At 40.0% G+C, this 17,254-nt stretch overlaps 1 long non-coding RNA gene across 1 annotated transcript; it reads left to right on the forward strand.

Moving 5' to 3' along the window:
• The first annotated feature begins 599 nt into the window (after nt 1–599).
• LOC141279133 (uncharacterized) lies at nt 600–16,917 on the forward strand. Its single transcript, XR_012332959.1, has 2 exons — nt 600–7,572; nt 9,550–16,917. It is a non-coding gene; the product is annotated as an uncharacterized lncRNA (long non-coding RNA).
• Nucleotides 16,918–17,254: the final 337 nt, after the last annotated feature.

Below are 17,254 nucleotides of genomic sequence, written 5' to 3' on the forward strand. Positions count from 1 at the left end.
ATATGTCGACCAAGAGGTTAGATATAGTTCCCAGAACACCAGTTTGCTTTGACAACTCTGGTTGGATTCTGCATAACTCTCAAGGCTTGGTCTGTCTCTGCAGTCACAATTCAAAGGTCCTACTAATGATGCCTGAGTTGAGGAAAGCCTCTTTCTCAGTACCTCCAGCAAAAATCTAGGACCGAGATCTCATTAACTTATGCTGTACTTTTAACTTTTCCTGATCAGGGAGTAGAATATTCTGATTGACCAGGTTTTGAAAGAGATTCCTATTTGGCATGTCACTAAGTGGCGAAGAGACACTTCCTTCTTGTGTAGAATATAATTCTGCAGCAATACATAAATAAGTACATGTATATTATGAAGATGTATATATTCTTATTCTAATATAAAGAAATTTCCCATCTATCCCCCATCCCATTAAATAAATATATATTAAATTTGATCCGAGGCCTTTTGGCATCTATAAGGATGATAATTTGATTTCTATTCCCGTCTTAATTTATTAAAATGCCAAATATATTCTTTTATTTCCTAAGATGCAGTTCACTGGTATTGCTCCTCTGAATTCCGCTTGCTCATCAGGTATTGTTATTTTAATGTGATGCTAAAGTCTATTTTTGAATATGGGTCATTTACTATTTTTGCTCTGAGGTTCATGAGTGAATGACTCCCTAATTTTCTTTTTTCTGGGTGTGCTCTTTCTGTCAGATGTTAGTATTATGCTCTATGACAAGAATTTGGAAGATTCTCACTTTCTCACTCCTTACCATTTGCTGGAGTAGTTTAAATAGCATTGGAGTTACTATTGCTTAATATTTTAATAGACTTCAGCTGCGAAATTACCTGGCACTCCTATAGTTAGGTTCATTTTTTTAAAAATTAGTTTTAGGATTTTTCCTCACCTGTATTAATTTAAGCTTTTTTTTTTTTTTTTTTGATTATACAAAACATTAACATAGAACAAAAGTCAAAACTTTTTTTTTTGGCTACGCCATGTGGCATGCAGGATCTTACTTCCCCAACCAGGGATCGAACCTGTGCCCCGTGCATTGGGAGAGCAGAGTCTTAACCCACTGGACCACCAGGGAAGTCCCAAAACTATTTAAACAGATGTATTCTGAGGATGCTCATTCCCATCCACCTCTTCTCACCCACCCTTAGCAGCTTCTGGTTAATCCTTATGCAAAAATAAGCACACATATATATAGTAGGTTCTTATTTCTCCTTTTTTCCTATGCAAATGGTGTATATTTTGTATCTTGGTTTTTTCTTTTTCAATCTTAACAACACATCATTAAAATTACTCCATATCAATTCATAGAGCTTTTTCTTATCTTTTTTTTTTAACATCAGCATATTTTTTTCATAGAGTGGATGACCATTAATTATTTATTCAATCTCCTAGGTATGAGATTTAGGTTCTTTCCATTACTTTGCTATTACAAATAATACCACAATGAATAATATTGTGATTTTTTTCTCTGTGATATTGAAGGTATATATATTCAGGGTAAATTCCTATAAATAGGATGCCTGGTATTACAGGTCTTTGAAAAGAAGGTGAATTCTTAGGTTTCAGTATTTAAGAGTTTGATACATGTTACTTCTACATCTAGATTGTTCTTAGGTGATTTAGGGCTTCTTTTTTGTTCATTTGCTTACCTAATGTATCATGATCTGAAAGATGTTTTATTAGTCTCCTTTTGCTGATGTGCCTTTATTTCTCCTAGTGTTTCTTGTAGATTTTTCTCTGCATTTTGGACCCAATGTTATTTGGTGCCCAGGTAGGTATAACTGTAAGATCTGCCTTGAGGATTGTATCCCTCATCACTGTAAAGCACTTTTCTTGACTCATTTTACGTGTTGTGCCTGAATTCCACCTTGTCTGAGGTTGTGACCATGACTCTTGCTTCCCCTTGTCTGCATTTGTGTGTATGGACCTTTGTCCCTTCTTTGATTTTCAACTGTTCCTAGCTGAGTCTTCACTTACACACACCATTCTGTTGGACTCTGCTTAGAATTCCAGCTAAGGGCTTTTCTTTTCGTAGATAGATGTGTACCTTGTTACAAGTTTGATATGGCAAATACATTTTATCTTAGTTACAGTGTCATTCAATTGTTTAACACTTCCTTTGTTTTAGTGTATTTCACTAGGTGTTAACAGTGTGTTTGTGTGGGGGGCGCGTTTATGTGTACACATATTCTAGAAGTTTGGAATATTTGTACAGTTTTTAGTTTTTAGGAATTACTTTAACTATAATTTTGTGTAATATACTTAATAGTTTAAATCCTCATTTTTGACTAACTTCCCATTATGATAAATTTAGCTGATTCCCCTTCTCCTTTCTCCTCTTCTTTCTACCACCTGATTTTTTTTAAAACTTTTTATTAGGAAAAAGTTGTTCCCCATGTATGCATCACCCAGCTCCAAAAATAATAATTAAATCTCACTTCACCTATATCCCGCTCATTTCTCTCTCCTGTGTTAATTTAAAGCAAATTCAATTCATATCTTTTTTTCCTGCAAACACTTCAGTATGTATTTCTAAAAGACAAGAATTTAAAATATTTAAACAAATATCATTGTTATACCTAAAATAAAAATTAAGGCAGGAGTAAATGATGTAGCAGAACTGGAAGTGGCCTCCCCCGAGAAGGGAAAGGATTAGGTTAAGATTGAGCTAACCATTTGGTCAGCATTAAATTTTCCAGTTATATCATAAATGATACAAAAATTTTAACTCAGGATTCAAATAAATCCACATATTTTGATGGGTTGCTGTATATTTTAAGTCTCTTTTAATCTGTAGGCTCCAGCTCCCTCATCTCTCTCTCTCTCTCTCTCTCTCTCCCTCTCTCTTGCAATTTGATTTTTGAAGACTCTGAACCATGTCTTGTGGAGTGTTCCACAGTTTAGATTTTGCAGATTGCTTCCTTGTATCATAGTTCAACAGGTTCCTCTGGTATCTATATTTCTATAGATAAAAAAATTGGTAGTTGCATCTAGGATATTGATCATATTCAGGTTCTTATTTTGGAGAAGATGTTGGTGGTGGCAAGACTACTTTATAGGTGGTAGCATGCATTATCTTCCATGAAGAGATATGTAATAGCTGAGTGTCTCTTTTTAAGATGGTCAAAGTTGGGGACTTCCCTGGTGGTCCAGTGGTTAAGAACACGCCTTCCAATGCTGGGGACACGGGTTCAATCCCTGGTCAGGGAACTAAAATCCCACATGTCACCAGGCAACTACCGAGCCCGTGTGCCACAACTAGAGAGAAGCCCATGCGCCACAACGAAAGATCCCGTGTGCCGCAACTAAGACCTTACTTAGCCAAAAATATAAATAAATAAATACTAAAAAAAAATAAAAAGATGGTCAAAGTTGTTGATATCCAAAGCTTAGACCTATTAATTCACTGGGGGTTGTAAAATAATATTCTAATTTTCTTCTTCTGCATTTATTACCTGGAATACTTCTATAATCATTTATTGTTTGGTTACATAAAGATGGTGGCACAGTTTGTATCAGAAAGAGGATAAATGCTTGACTCATTCCCTTTATTTACTAAATCTTAAGGGAACACTGGGAATAATTGCTTTAGAATATTACATAATCACTCATTTGAATTGAAAGCACAGTAGTTTGACCTTATAGATTTTATCAGATAAATCCTAAGGATACATACACAGACAACTGTAAAGAAATAAAAGTTTCAATAATCATATCATTAGTCTTACTATGGTGTGTATATAATATATATTATTGGGATAGAGCAAATTAATATGTTAATGTTTTCAGGAAACAAAACTTTCAGAGAGAAAACAGCTACAAATATAAAATCAAACAAAAACTCTGAAATGGGAATATTAGCTTGAGTTTATGATATATTTTCTTCTATATTTTAAAAATAGAAACTATGCAAAGCTGTTACTGAGTCCAAGCTCGTACTACTCCCTGCATGATAGGCCAATAAATCAAGAGACGAATTGTTGGGGCAAGGAATAGTGACTTTATTTGGAAAGCCAGCAGACCAAGAAGATGGTGGACTAGTGTCCCAAAGAACAATCTTACCTGAGTTAGAATTCAGGCTTCTTTTATACCAAAAGGGGTGGGAGTGTGGCTGGTTGTTGCACACTTCTTGGTGCCGGAATCCTTTTTTCTTTCAGTTGTCCAGGTAGGTCTGGTCACAATGTTCCTATAAGCTTCCAGCAAGACAAATGTTACTCTGTGTTCTGCAACTTTTTATCTCTGTATGAATGGAAAAGTGTTATACTTTTAAAGGTTAGAGCCTTGAGACTGGGCTATTTCAAGGTGTAGTCAACGTTCTCTTACAAAAGGTACAGAGCTCCATGACTAAGCACAGGCAGCAGAGCACAGGGGTTAGAGCTAAAGGAATAGACCCAATATGGAGTACAAGTTTGTTCTTCTCTGTTACAGAGCCTAGTACAAATAAGCACCCTGACCTCCTAAATTATGATTTCTAATGTTATTTCTCACTAACAGGACTCAGGGGTCCTTAGAGGTATGATTAATTCCAGATCTGGATTAGATGAACTTGGGCATCTTTTTATAATGAAAAGCAAGGAAGCTATCAAAGGTTATTGGGGATATGTCAGAAGGATTCAAAAGCCAGCTTGAAGGGGTTCTTACTTGCCAAAAATCAGATGATTTGAGTGTAAAAACAAAACAAAATAAAGCAAAACATCCTGAAATGGATTGAAACACATCAAATATATGAGAATTCATGAGTTCATGATAATACTCCCCTCCTCACTCAAAAAAACAAAACCAAAACCAACCAACCAAACAACAACAACAAACAAAAAACAACCCAGCTCATTGACATTGGTCTCCTCTGGAAGATGCTGAGGAATCAATTGATAATTCAAAAAACAAAATTCTAAATAAGTGAAAACAGTCAAACTATCTTCCTACATTTTCTTTATGAAATACACCTCAGATAAGCAAATATTTGGTAATGAAAAACTCTATGTTCTACATAATAGATAAAATTGATAAATAAAGGAAATAAGGTGAAATTTAGAGTACTGCAATTTTGCAGTTCCTTAAAAAAATTGGTTATAAGCAAACAATGATCAGTGACTGCTAAAACAATTAATTTTAATCCGATTAATCTTAACAAAAAAAGAAATCATCAGACATTTTGTATCTTAATGTGATACAATAGGAAATTCACAACTTCACTTGTGAAGTATTCTTGCAAAAAAAAAATGATTAAACCCCTAAATAAAACTAGTAGTTTACAAAAAACATAAGAGGGAGAGAGATGTGTTAAATGACATCATGGGGATACTATCAGCAAAATTCAGAATATAAGAAATTCTACTGGACAAAAAGAAATGAAAGACAGATGGACAGAAACAAAGAAAGAAGGAAAGGAGGAAAGAAGGAAGGGAGGAAGGGAGGAAGGAAAAGGGAGAACCTACAAAACTTTCTGAGATGATGAAAATATTCTCTATATCTGTGCTGTCCAGTTAGGTAACTACTAGCCACATGTTAGAATCGAGCACTTGAAGTATAGCTAATGAGACTGAGGAGCTGATTTTAAATATTGTTTAATTTATAAACAATTTATTAAATTTAAATAGCCACATGTGGCTAAGGGCTACCACATTGGACAGCATAGCAAAAACTAAAAAATAAGAGATAAGTCAACTAAATGCAATGTACGGAATTTACTTGAATCCTGAAATAAACAAACCAATAAGATGTTCCAAGTATAAAAAACAATTAGGAACTATTTGGGAAATTTGAAACCTGAAAGGATATTTATATTAAGAAATTCTTGTTGGGCTTCCCTGGTGGCGCAGTCGTTAAGAATCCACCTGCCAATGCAGGGGATACAGGTTTGAGCCCTGGTCCGGGAAGATCCCACATGCCACAGAGCAACTAAGCCTGTGAGCCACAACTACTGAGCCTGCGTGCCACAACTACTGAAGCCTGTGCACCTAGAGCCTGTGCTCCACAACAAGAGAAGCCACCGCAATGAGAAGACCGTGCAGCGCAACGAAGAGTAGCCACCGCTCGCCGCAACTAGACAAAGCCTGCGTGGAGCAACGAAGACCCAATGCAGCCAAAAATAAAAAATAAATTAATTAATTAATTTTAAAAACTTCTTGTTAATTATTTTTAATTAGGTTAAAATATTATGCTTATTTTTTTGAGTCCATATCTTTTAGGCAAAAAAAATGAAGTATTTATGGATAAACCATTATTATATATGTGATTTGCTTCAAAGTGATCTAATGGCGATGGAAGGGAGAGTGTGTGTGTGTGTGTGTGTGTGTGTGTGTGTGCGCGCGCGTGTGTGTGTGTGTGAATGAGGGGCCAAGATTTGATGTGTAATGATAATTGTTGAAGCTGTAGTATTCGTTTCCTATGGCTGCTGCAATAAGTTACCAGAAACTTGGCTTCAAACAGCACACATTGATTCTTCTACACTGTAATTAGTTCCAGAAATTGGAAGTCCCGATAGTTCCACTGAGCTGAAATCAAGTGTTTGTAGGGCATGCTTCCTCTAGAGATTCTAGGGGAGAATCCATTGCTTTCTTTGCCTTTTCTAGTGTTTTGAGTGGCATTTCTTTTATTCCTTGGTTCAGGTCCTACTCCTCCGTCTTCAAAGCCAGAAGCATAGCATCTGCTTCTCTCGGCTTCCATCCCAGGGTCTTCTCTTTTGTCTGAAATCAAATCTCCCTCTTCCTCCCTATTTTAAGGATGTTTGTGATTATACAATAGGGCTTACCTGGATAATCCAGGATAGCCATGCCATGGCAAGATCCTTAATTTAATCACATCTGAAAAGACCCTTTTCTCATATAAAGAAACATTCATGGCTTCCATGGATTAAGGAGCTTGGTGTCTTTGGGGGCTATTATTCAGCCTACCAGACTGCGTGATGTTCACATGGGGATTTTTAAGAAGTATCTATCTATCTATCTATTTTTGCTGCACCGGGTCTTAGTTGTGGCACACGGGATCTTCGCTGCTGCATGCGGGATATTTAGTTGTGGCACGCAAACTCTTAATTGCGGCATGTGGGATCTAGTTCCCGACCAGGGATCGAACCCAGACCCCCAGCGTTGGGAGCGCAGAGTCTTGGCCACTGGACCACAGGGGAAGTCCCCACGTGGGGGTTTGTTATCCTATTCTCTGTACTGTAGTACAGGTTGGAAAAATCTTAAATAAAAAACCAAATTTGTCTGATGTGTATGCATAGCAGTTTGTACAATATCACTGATTTAGATGGGCTCTCAGGACCCATAACCCAAATCTTTGTTCTGACAAATTGTGCTGCCACTCGCTTGTCAGGAGCCACAAACAAATCACAGGCCTTGGGGAGTTAATGGCCTAAAAGACTGTTTTCTTTTTGCAGAGCTATTTTGTTCTTGGTGACTTCTATAAACCTGGAGCCCAGTGTTTCTAATGACTGAAGAGGAGATAGTCGTCAGTGTAGATATGTTACTGACTGTTACCTGGGTTACATTTGCCAAGAGACTGGAGGCCCTCTGCTTACACTGATTTTATGGACACAGCCAACCAGTGGAGTAAGTTTTAGGGTTTCCTTTCTGTGATTGTTCTTGTAGCTGCTGTTATTCTCTCTCTCTTCATGCAATTTAAACTCTTAATATGCTCATCTTTTAGGAAGCTGAATACATGAAAATTCAAATTATAAAAAAGAAAAACTATAGGTAGGGAATGGGGTTAGAGTAGTTTTCTTATTTTTCTTTTTTAAAAAATCAATTAATTTATTTTTTTGGCTGTGTTGGGTCTTTGTTTCTGCGTGAGGGCTTTCTCTAGTTGCGGCACGCGGGGGCCACTCTTCATCGCGGGTGCGCGGACCTCTCACTGTCGCGGCCTCTCTTGTTGTGGAGCACGGGCCCTAGAGCGCAGGCTCAGTAGTTGTGGTGCACGGGCTTAGTTGCTCTGCGACATGTGGCATCTTCCTGGACCAGGGCTTGAACCCGTGTCCTCTGCACTGGCAGGCAGATTCTTAACCACTGCGCCACCAGGGAAGCCCCCCTAGGGTGGTTTCCTTGATAAAAAGATTCACGTGAAGTTTCTTCTGAATAAAATGTACTCTCCATGTACTATAACTATCTGTTGAAATTTTAGATTTTCCTGAACACGTTTAAGCAAAATGATATACCTGTTAATTTTTGTCCTACTCCAATGGAGTTTTAAACCGTGAAAATTATTATCTCCATGGAAGCAAGGGTGACCCTTTTGTTAAAATAACTCATCAGTGGTAACCGATGTCCCACAAGATTCAGCCTTCAGTGGCAGAGCAAGAAGCAAGAATATGAGGCCTATTTTTGCTCCCTGAGTTTTTGTTTTTGTCAGTTGAAAGATATATCTTTAGCTTACTTGGTTATAATTATAAACTGTTCATTGCAAGAAGTCAAGCAAATAGAATGGAATTTAAAAAGCGCCTCCACAGGTAATGGAAAAATCCAATGTAGTGTCAAAGTCTTTTATTCCCATTTAAATAAGAAAGTACGGATTGCTTTTTACAACCCTGAGAATGTGATTAGTGCCGCTGAAGTGATACCTTTATTATACGAGGCATAATTCTTAGGACCGTTTATCATAAGGGACCAATAATTACTTAAGGTTCCACCAACCTCCTCCTAGCTGTGACTCAACAAAAGTGGTATTGGATTCTAAGTCACTTAGCTTTGGGTGCTGAGGTAACATTCCAGTGCAGGAGAGGAAAATATTCTTTCTTCCTTCTACCCTCCTGGGTTCCCCAGCTGGGTCCTGTAACATTAGACTGACAGAAGATAGATTAGTAAGAGAACAGTAAAGAGAAGTTTATTAGTGTGTGCGCTGTGCATACACATGGGCGTACCAAGAGATGAGGGACTCAAAGCAATTGTTAGAACTTAGGCGTATAAAACATCTTAACACAAAAACAATACATTTTTAGAGACGTGACAAGAAAAAGAAAGGACTTTGAGTTTCTAGAGTGACATGGTAACTCCACAGTTGTCTGGGACCCAGTCCACTTCCAGTTTTCTGATCTGACCAAGAGCATGAGGACCTCATCTCATGATCTGGGATATAGCCCTGCCATCCAATTTCCAAGCCGCACAAAAGGAGAGAGAATAGGCTTGTATCAACTGTCTTTTAAGGCCATTTCCTGGAAGCCTGCACACGGTATTTCCAGTTACATTCTCTTAGCTTGACCTCAATCAGTAAGTCCATGTTTGGCTGCAGGGGTGACTAGGATATGGATTGCTCATTCTGGGCAGCTCTGTCCCCAGCTTAAATGTAGGGGTTTTATTACCTAAAGATGACACTGAGCATGGATATTAGCGGAAAATTAACAAGTTCTGGGATGACTTTCCAGCAGTGAAATTCCTGAGCCAAGCTATGTTTTTTTGCCTTTTAAAGCCCTTGTTATATGAGGACAGATTGCTTCCAGAAAGGCTCTACCACTCAATACTTCCACACATGGCACAAGAGAAAGCCTGCTTTGTCACATCCGTAGTTTTCTTTTTTTTTTTTTTTTTTTTTTGCAGTATGCGGCCCTCTCACCGCTGCGGCCTCTCCCATTGCGGAGCACAGGCCCCGGACATGCAGGTCCAGCGGCCCTGGCTCACGGGCCCAGCCACTCCGCAGCACGCGGGATCCTGCCGGACCGGGGCACGAACCCATGTCCCCTGCATCAGCAGGCGGACTCCCGACCACTGTGCCACCAGGGAAGCCCGGCAAATCAGAAAGAATGAAAAACTAGCATCAAGTACCATTAATTCTGAGTTCTTAATTCCTCGGAAAGAGTTGAAGCACTGATAATTTAGCCCTTTCACAGATGGGCTATTCTCTGAGTCAGGGAGGTAATTTGATGTCTATGGTTCAGCTCAGCGTATGAGAAAATGTCACCATATGGATGAGACAGGCACTTGAAATCCTTCACAGTGGTGACAGGAGGAAGTGACATAATGAAAATGAGACTTCAGAAATGATACTGATTACTGCTAGGTCCTGCATTTATGTCTCGCTGCCATCCAGATTACCCTAATTAAATTTTCAAGTTGGGACTGGTATCAACATGCTTTTAAAAATACGCATTTTTGTTTTAGAATCAAGCTGATCTTAGGCAGCTTATTGGTCTGTTTTGTTTTCATAAACAGAGTGTGTTTGTTCTTTATTTGTAGAAATCTGAGCACTTCCGGCCTTTACTGCCTTAGCGGCAGGAGAACAGCAGCAGACATTGTCAATATCCGAATGGTAGTAGCAGAGGACAGGAAACTCACCGACAATACCTGGGTGGCATTTGGCGGTTCTTACCAGGATCCCTTGCAGTGTGGTTGAGAATAAAGCATCCCGACCTGTTCGCTGCAGCCTTGGACAGCAGCACATAGCTCCAAGCGCAAGTTAATTTTTATAGTAGGTGTGCACTTAGTAATTGTACAAAGTTTCTGGAAATGAGCAAATTACCTTAACAAGTGAACCAATAACATCCGGGGTCACCACAGCTTGAGTTGGGTTTATATCCATCCTCACAAGATGTGTTCCACAGAGAATCCGGATCTAGTCATTATCTATACTTGCAGATATGATTCGTTATAGCTTCTTGATGGGGGGAAATCATAAGAAAAGTCTCAGCTGTTGATTTGATAGTGAAAGAATCCAAGATTTAGCTATTTCCAAAGAAGTAAAAGAAAAGCTCTTATTTTTGGAGGAACGAAATGTCCATTTTCAAAGTTGCCTTTCAACCCTCCTTTCAGCATCTGACTTGGTGATAAGCCATTTATAATTAGCATCCTTAGGATTTTCCCATGTGGATAAATACTCTTGATTGGCAATCTGGGCCTCTCCATACATGTTCCTGTTAAAATGAGTAAGGTATAAAAATCCTACTCAGTTGAGTTTTTCTTGCCAAACAAAGCCAAATGGAACCACAAAAACAAACAAACAAACAAGCAAACAAACCCAGAGATACATTCTAGGTAAAATTTGCTCTAATGTTTGAACTTTTTAAAGGTAAGTATTCAGTCACCATTCCAGTTCGAGTTTCCGTTACTTTGATATAATCTTATTTGGTCCAATAACTCTGAAGGCTGCGGTATTTCTCTTCCTGCTTCTTTTAGAGAGTAAAGCCGTGTTCCAGTTGATGAATAAATCAAGATTTGCAGAAAATGGTGAATAAGCCTCTGTTTGCTAGTGATTTCTTGGCATCATGGAAAAATCATTTAGTTTACAGTTTCTTAGACTTGCCATATTATAAAAAAGAGAAAATTATAACCTTAAAAGAATTACATCCTTTAGATTAATGCAATTAAACCATACTAAATGCACTGGCTTATTATTATTACCATTATTTTACATTCTTAGAGTACGTTGAAGAAGTTCAGAGGTCTCTGGCCACTCATAACAGCGGATACCGAAAAGCAGAGAAAGAGGCTTCAAGTATCATAGTGGAGATGCTGAAATATCTGAAAAATTTTACAAAGCTCACTCAAATTTCATGTGAGTGGACTGGTTAACATGTGAGAGGATCCGTGCTAAAACAGTCTAGTTCTTACTTGAATTTCACACCATTAATGTCCTTTCCTTAAGTTAAGTCTACTTACCTGGGAAAAAGGAAGATTTTGAACAGTTTGATTCCTTTGGGATATTATGCGACATATTTTTTTTTTTCCTGTGGTACGCGGGCCTCTCACCGCTGCGGCCTCTCCCTTTGCGGAGCACAGGCTCCGGACGCGCAGGCTCAGCGGTCATGGCTCACGGGCCCAGCCACTCCGCGGCATGTGGGATCCTCCCGGACCGGGGCACGAACCCGTGTCCCCTGCATTGGCAGGCGGACTCTCTACCACTGCGCCACCAGGGAAGCCCTAGGTGACATATTTTTATACTACATAAGAAAGGAGACTGGAACCACTGTGGATGATTGTAAATCTGGTGGGAGTGGTTATTAGAGGAACAAACAGTGAGCACAGCACATACAGGCTCACAAAAGACAGGAAAAGGTGGGCGTCCTCATTGGGGTCCTTAGGCAGCCAGGGGACACTACAGAACGCTTATCCTGGAGAAGAGGGACCAACCAAAGAAGAGGACACCCTGAGGATGAAGCTGGCCTTTGCTGTGAAGCAAACAATGGTGAGGTTTTCCATAGGATTTGGATAACTAAGATGTGATGTGGTATTGGAACATTTCAAGAACTGAACGAAAGTGTATTTTTATTTGGCTACTCCCCCCCCGCATTGAATAAGGAAGTCTTTGCTGGTCTAGATCTAGACTAGAGATTTCCATGGTAGTGGTGGAAATTCATTTTTGGAAGTGGGAGAGTTCTCTGAAAAGTGAATTAGGGAAAAAGAAGATAATCTATAAATAAAGGATAAGAGATGATGGCATTTGTGTTGACCTTGAAGAACGGAAGAATAGGTGTAGTGCGAGATTGGACCCCAAAGGTATCACATGATTTTATTCTTACTCTTAAGTACTCTTGGTGCTTGGGTTAGAGGAAAGAAGGGAGGTGGAAACCGCCTAAAGATGAACCATTTACAGGCCAGTTATTAAAGAAAAGTGAGGTGAAGCTCTGGAACTGTCAGAGGGCCTGCTGGGAGGAGTCGCAATCTTGCGTGAATATCTCGTATTGACCATACCCACGTTTACACGAACATCTCGTATTAATCATTCCTTTGGCTCTCAGCTATTAAATTCTGGTGATGATAAAATTGAGCAGCAGAGGGTGCCATCCCCTCAAATTTCCTTTCCTGGACTTGAAAGGTCATCTCAAGGCTATGTGCCTCTGCAGACAAGCTTAGACTAATTGTAAGTTCATAAAATAATTGAATTCTCTTGGGCATGCATTGCCTAGGTTGGGTATTATCCTCGTGAGGTTGAGGCACTCACTTTCATCCGCACCTGCTCTGTTTCGCACTGTGAGGCTGTACCCGGGGCAACTGGCTCTCAAGTGTCCACATTTGGCCACAAGGGGACAGGAGACGATCATGTGAATGGGTTAATAGAAATCCAATACCTTTAATGGAAACCATCTCAACATACACAGTCTGCCAATGGAAAGTCAAGATTTGTTTCCTTTAAATTGAAATCATTTAGATTTTTATTATGTTTATAGATTTTAAATGCCGTTTAAGGAAAACGGTTTTCAGACTTTAACCCATCAACCATACTTTGCCTTCAGACTGCAGAATTAAGGCAAGGCATACTTGCTACAACACATTCTAATATTCAGTTAACCTATTAGCAGATAATTTTTTCAAGGCTTTTCAGTTTGCTTCACATTCCTGTTCATGTTCTTCAAGTTCATCGGTCCCCCATAGGGGTCTCCCGGGAGTCTTGGCCGGTTTGTGCAGGCGGGTCCAGGCCGTGGTGGCTGCAGGAGCCCAGCCTTGCAGGGAAGGCACCGTCTGCTGCAGTCCTGAGCCTTGGTCAGTATGACTGCTCACACTAGGGACACAGCTGCCATGGCCCCATCTGCTTCCCTGCCCAGGCACTGAGACCCATAACCCTGCAGGCTCAGCAGATCCCTCTGACCCAGTGGTCCACCTGTGACCCCGGCTCCAAGAGCAGACCAGTAGGAGGGACGAGAACCGTCTGGGCTTCCAGAGTCCAAGCTCTCAAGTTAGGACCAACTCCCTCCCAATCCCTCCCTCCTCTGACCACCACTGGAGCTGGAATCTGATTCAAGTTTGGTTTACCCTTCAAAGCCCTCTAGGTAAAAAGCAGTGGACTAGGGTTCAGGAGAGCTGGGCTCCAGGCCTGGCTATGCTTGTGTGGCTTAAACAAGGTGCTGTCCCTGGCCTCACACAGGCTGAAGCCCTGTGCGTGTCTGAATCATTCTAGGGGTCTAAATGGAGCCTTCTTAGCTTTTCTCCTTCCTGTTTGTTGTTTTCCTCCAATGCCATTTCTGCTCTCTCCTTCTATTGCTTTCTATTCTGCCAGCTTTTTCTCCATTTTGGCTATAAAATATTCAAGATATTCTCGATATACCGTAACAGTTAATTCTCAGCCCTAGATGAGGTTAGACTCCAGGATACTTTAAGAAGCACAGAGCTCTACCTGCCGCCTCCCACCACAGGCATGCTGGACTAGATACTGGCATTTCTGGAAACACATCAGGCCATTTTGGTGCATAGCTGGGGCTGGGAACTAGTGAAGGGAGGGAGTAGGTTCAAGAGGAATGTGGTCCTTGGAAAAGGGAGGCTTAAATATTAAGTAAATATAAGAAAGGGAAGGTAAATCCATGAAGGAAGTAAAAGCTGGTAACAGGGAGAATTAAACCTCTTCTCCCCACTGATAAAGACTGTCAGAGATATATCTTTTTCTTTGATATCATTTTTTCTTTGATGTTTTTCTTCCTTTTCTTCCCTTCTCCTTCTAGAGGGAGAGGAGGGGTGGAATGAACACCAGGCTGAAGAAGACGAGCTGGGGAAGGCTAGAGGGACTCAGTTAAGATAGGAAGCTGAGGATTGCAGGCGTAACGACGAGTCCTGACATCACAGCTTGGTCCCTGGCAACCCAGGCTGGCAGCACAGGGGAGATTTTCCGTGGCCCAGCACCTATTTCACGCCCTAGGAAGTATCACCTCATAGAAGTGCTTCTCAGAAACTCTCACTCCTTCTGGTATTGCAAAATCCTTTCCCTTAAAAACCTGCTCTTTCCTAAAGTCCCCTCCTTCCAAAATAATCCCTTCTTTCTTCTATCTCCAAAGAAACACTTATTCACTGAGACCTAATTACTGCCAAGACATAAGAACCTTGATTTGACAAGTAGTGATTAGTTAGGTTTACCATCTAGGAGGTACCATGGGTATTGGTATATATAAATGCCCCCAAACTTTAGCATCTTACTAGATGTAGATAAATTAAACTATTTTAAAACCTTGATTATATATTTATCATAGGCTAATGTGATAAAAAAAATAAATACACATACACATATGTTTATTAATAAAATTAGTGAGCTTAATTGAGGGCAGGGTAGTTAAACTTCCTCAAGATGTGATGTTTGAACTGCCCTCTGAAAAATGGGATCTATATAAAGAGGAGGACAGGAAGGCAGAGAACATTCCAGAGAGAGCAGCAAGGGCAAAAGCCCTGTAATAAGAGGAACTGGATGCAAGAAGCCAACGTGACCGGCGAGCAGAGAGCAAGGGGCAGGGATGCATGCAGTTAGGAAGGTTGACCTGGGCTGGGTGTGGAACGGGAAGCCGCTGGCTGGTTTTAAGCAAGGAGGTTGAGGTGTCCTAAATGTACTTTCACTTTGAAAAGATAACTGGCTTCAGGGCGGAAATGGATCAGGGAGGAGTTGGAATGGAGGAGGGCAGATCAGTGAGTAGAGTTCCACAGAGACTATGGCAGCTTGAGTAGAGTATGATCTAGAAACGATGAGAGGAAAATAGATTTTAGAAAGATTTACGGGGTGAATATCAGTGATGAATTGGTTCTAAGGCATGAGAAATTATTATATGTCAAGTACAGCCCTCGGGTTTCTGGCTTATATATCTGGAATGAATTTGTCCAAGTTTAGAGAAGAGTGAAACTTAATGGAACTTAAATCGGCCTTTGCTACTCTAGAGCACCATAAAGATGACAATGATGAGTAAGACTATGATGCAAGTCTAGTAAGGTCACCATATCCCAAAAGAAGACAGCATTTGGAAGACTATAGTAAGTATTCCCCTGGCATGTACACATTTTAGAAATTAAGCAGTTAACAGGACATTCCAGTTTCAGGTAGTTATAGATCAAAAGTGGGTAGAGACAGAGTTAAGTTTTAGGACCTAAGTAAGACCCTTGAATTTGTAATCCATTTCTGATCTTTGATGAATAAATGTTCCAAGCAAAATCACAGGCCAAATACAAATGCCCAAAGCAAACTTGACCTATGGGCTGGAGTGTTCGGTATTACGAAAGTTTGTTTTTAACTTAGATGTATGGAATTGCTAAAGTCCCTTCTTGTGTTATTGGGACAGCTAAATTTAGTTTTAATTATGCCTAGGAAATAAGCTTCTGTCCAGTTTCAACTTTATCTGGGGAGGGATTGATGAAGTGACATACTTTCCCACAGTGGGCTATGGTCGCAGATGTTGGTACATCTCAAGATACACGGCAAGGCCACTTTTTTGTCCACGGAGGCCCAGATGTTTTTATACACCTTTGATTGAGTCCAAGTGAAATCAATTTCTGTTTACTTTAATAGATTTGCCTCTGCATCTACAGGCAAGCTGCTTTTCTAGCAAATCTGCAGGCTCATGGCCTTTCTTACTATTGTTCGACTTCCTTCCCATACTGAACAATATTATATTCCTTAAACTGCTTATACAAAATGAAAGACTAGGCTTTTTCTCACCAAGGCCTCTGATATAGTTACTATGAGTGAATATGCTAAGTCATTAATTCCTTTGGGTCTCAGTTTTCTTATCTGTAAAATGAAGATGGTTATTTAATGTAACTGCCAATGATTCTGGGATTTTATCTGTGCTTTCCATCTACTTCTCAACTGTTCCAAACTCTGTCTCTAGAATATGCAGCCTTGAGTTATTAAAAACAAAAATTTAATTATCATCCAACAATTTGTGTTAAAATGTGCTTCCATAGAATCACAGAATAGCTAGCGTGTTAGTGTCCTGAATACTAGGCCTTACAATTTATTGGTATAGAGTACTCCTTAACTGATCAAAATACTCACATGGGGGCTTCCCTGGTGGCGCAGTGGTTGAGAGTCCGCCTGCCGATGCAGGGGACACGGGTTCGTGCCCCGGTCTGGAAAGATCCCACATGCCGCGGAGCGGCTGGGTCCGTGAGCCATGGCCACTGAGCCTGCGCGTCCGGAGCCTGTTGCTCCGCAACGGGAGAGGCCACAGCAGTGAGAGGCCCGTGTACCGCAAAAAAAAAAAAAAAAAAAAAAAAAAAAAACAACTCACATGTAATATGTTTTAACATAGAGATTCCTGGATTTCTCCATAGGCCTGCTGAATCAGAATCTCTAGAGAAGCAGGAGTAGGAATCTACATTCTTCCTGCAATTAAATACACACAATATTCATTATGTAAGACTGTACTTTCTTAGTGTAAGTTGGTAAAAGGCTTGATCATTTCAGTAGCGTTTATCTCTAAAATGTATCATCACTTCTGCCTCTGGGTTTGTTCTCACGTCCTCCCTGTTCCAAATCTCTCTTTCTTCACATTAAAATCCAATCCACCAATCAAAATCTTGACTGAGTCTTACTCCCTGAGTAAGTAATAGCTCTGTGCTA

This window comes from Tursiops truncatus, chromosome 7, assembly GCF_011762595.2.
Source record: "Tursiops truncatus isolate mTurTru1 chromosome 7, mTurTru1.mat.Y, whole genome shotgun sequence".
Classification (NCBI taxonomy): domain Eukaryota; kingdom Metazoa; phylum Chordata; class Mammalia; order Artiodactyla; family Delphinidae; genus Tursiops; species Tursiops truncatus.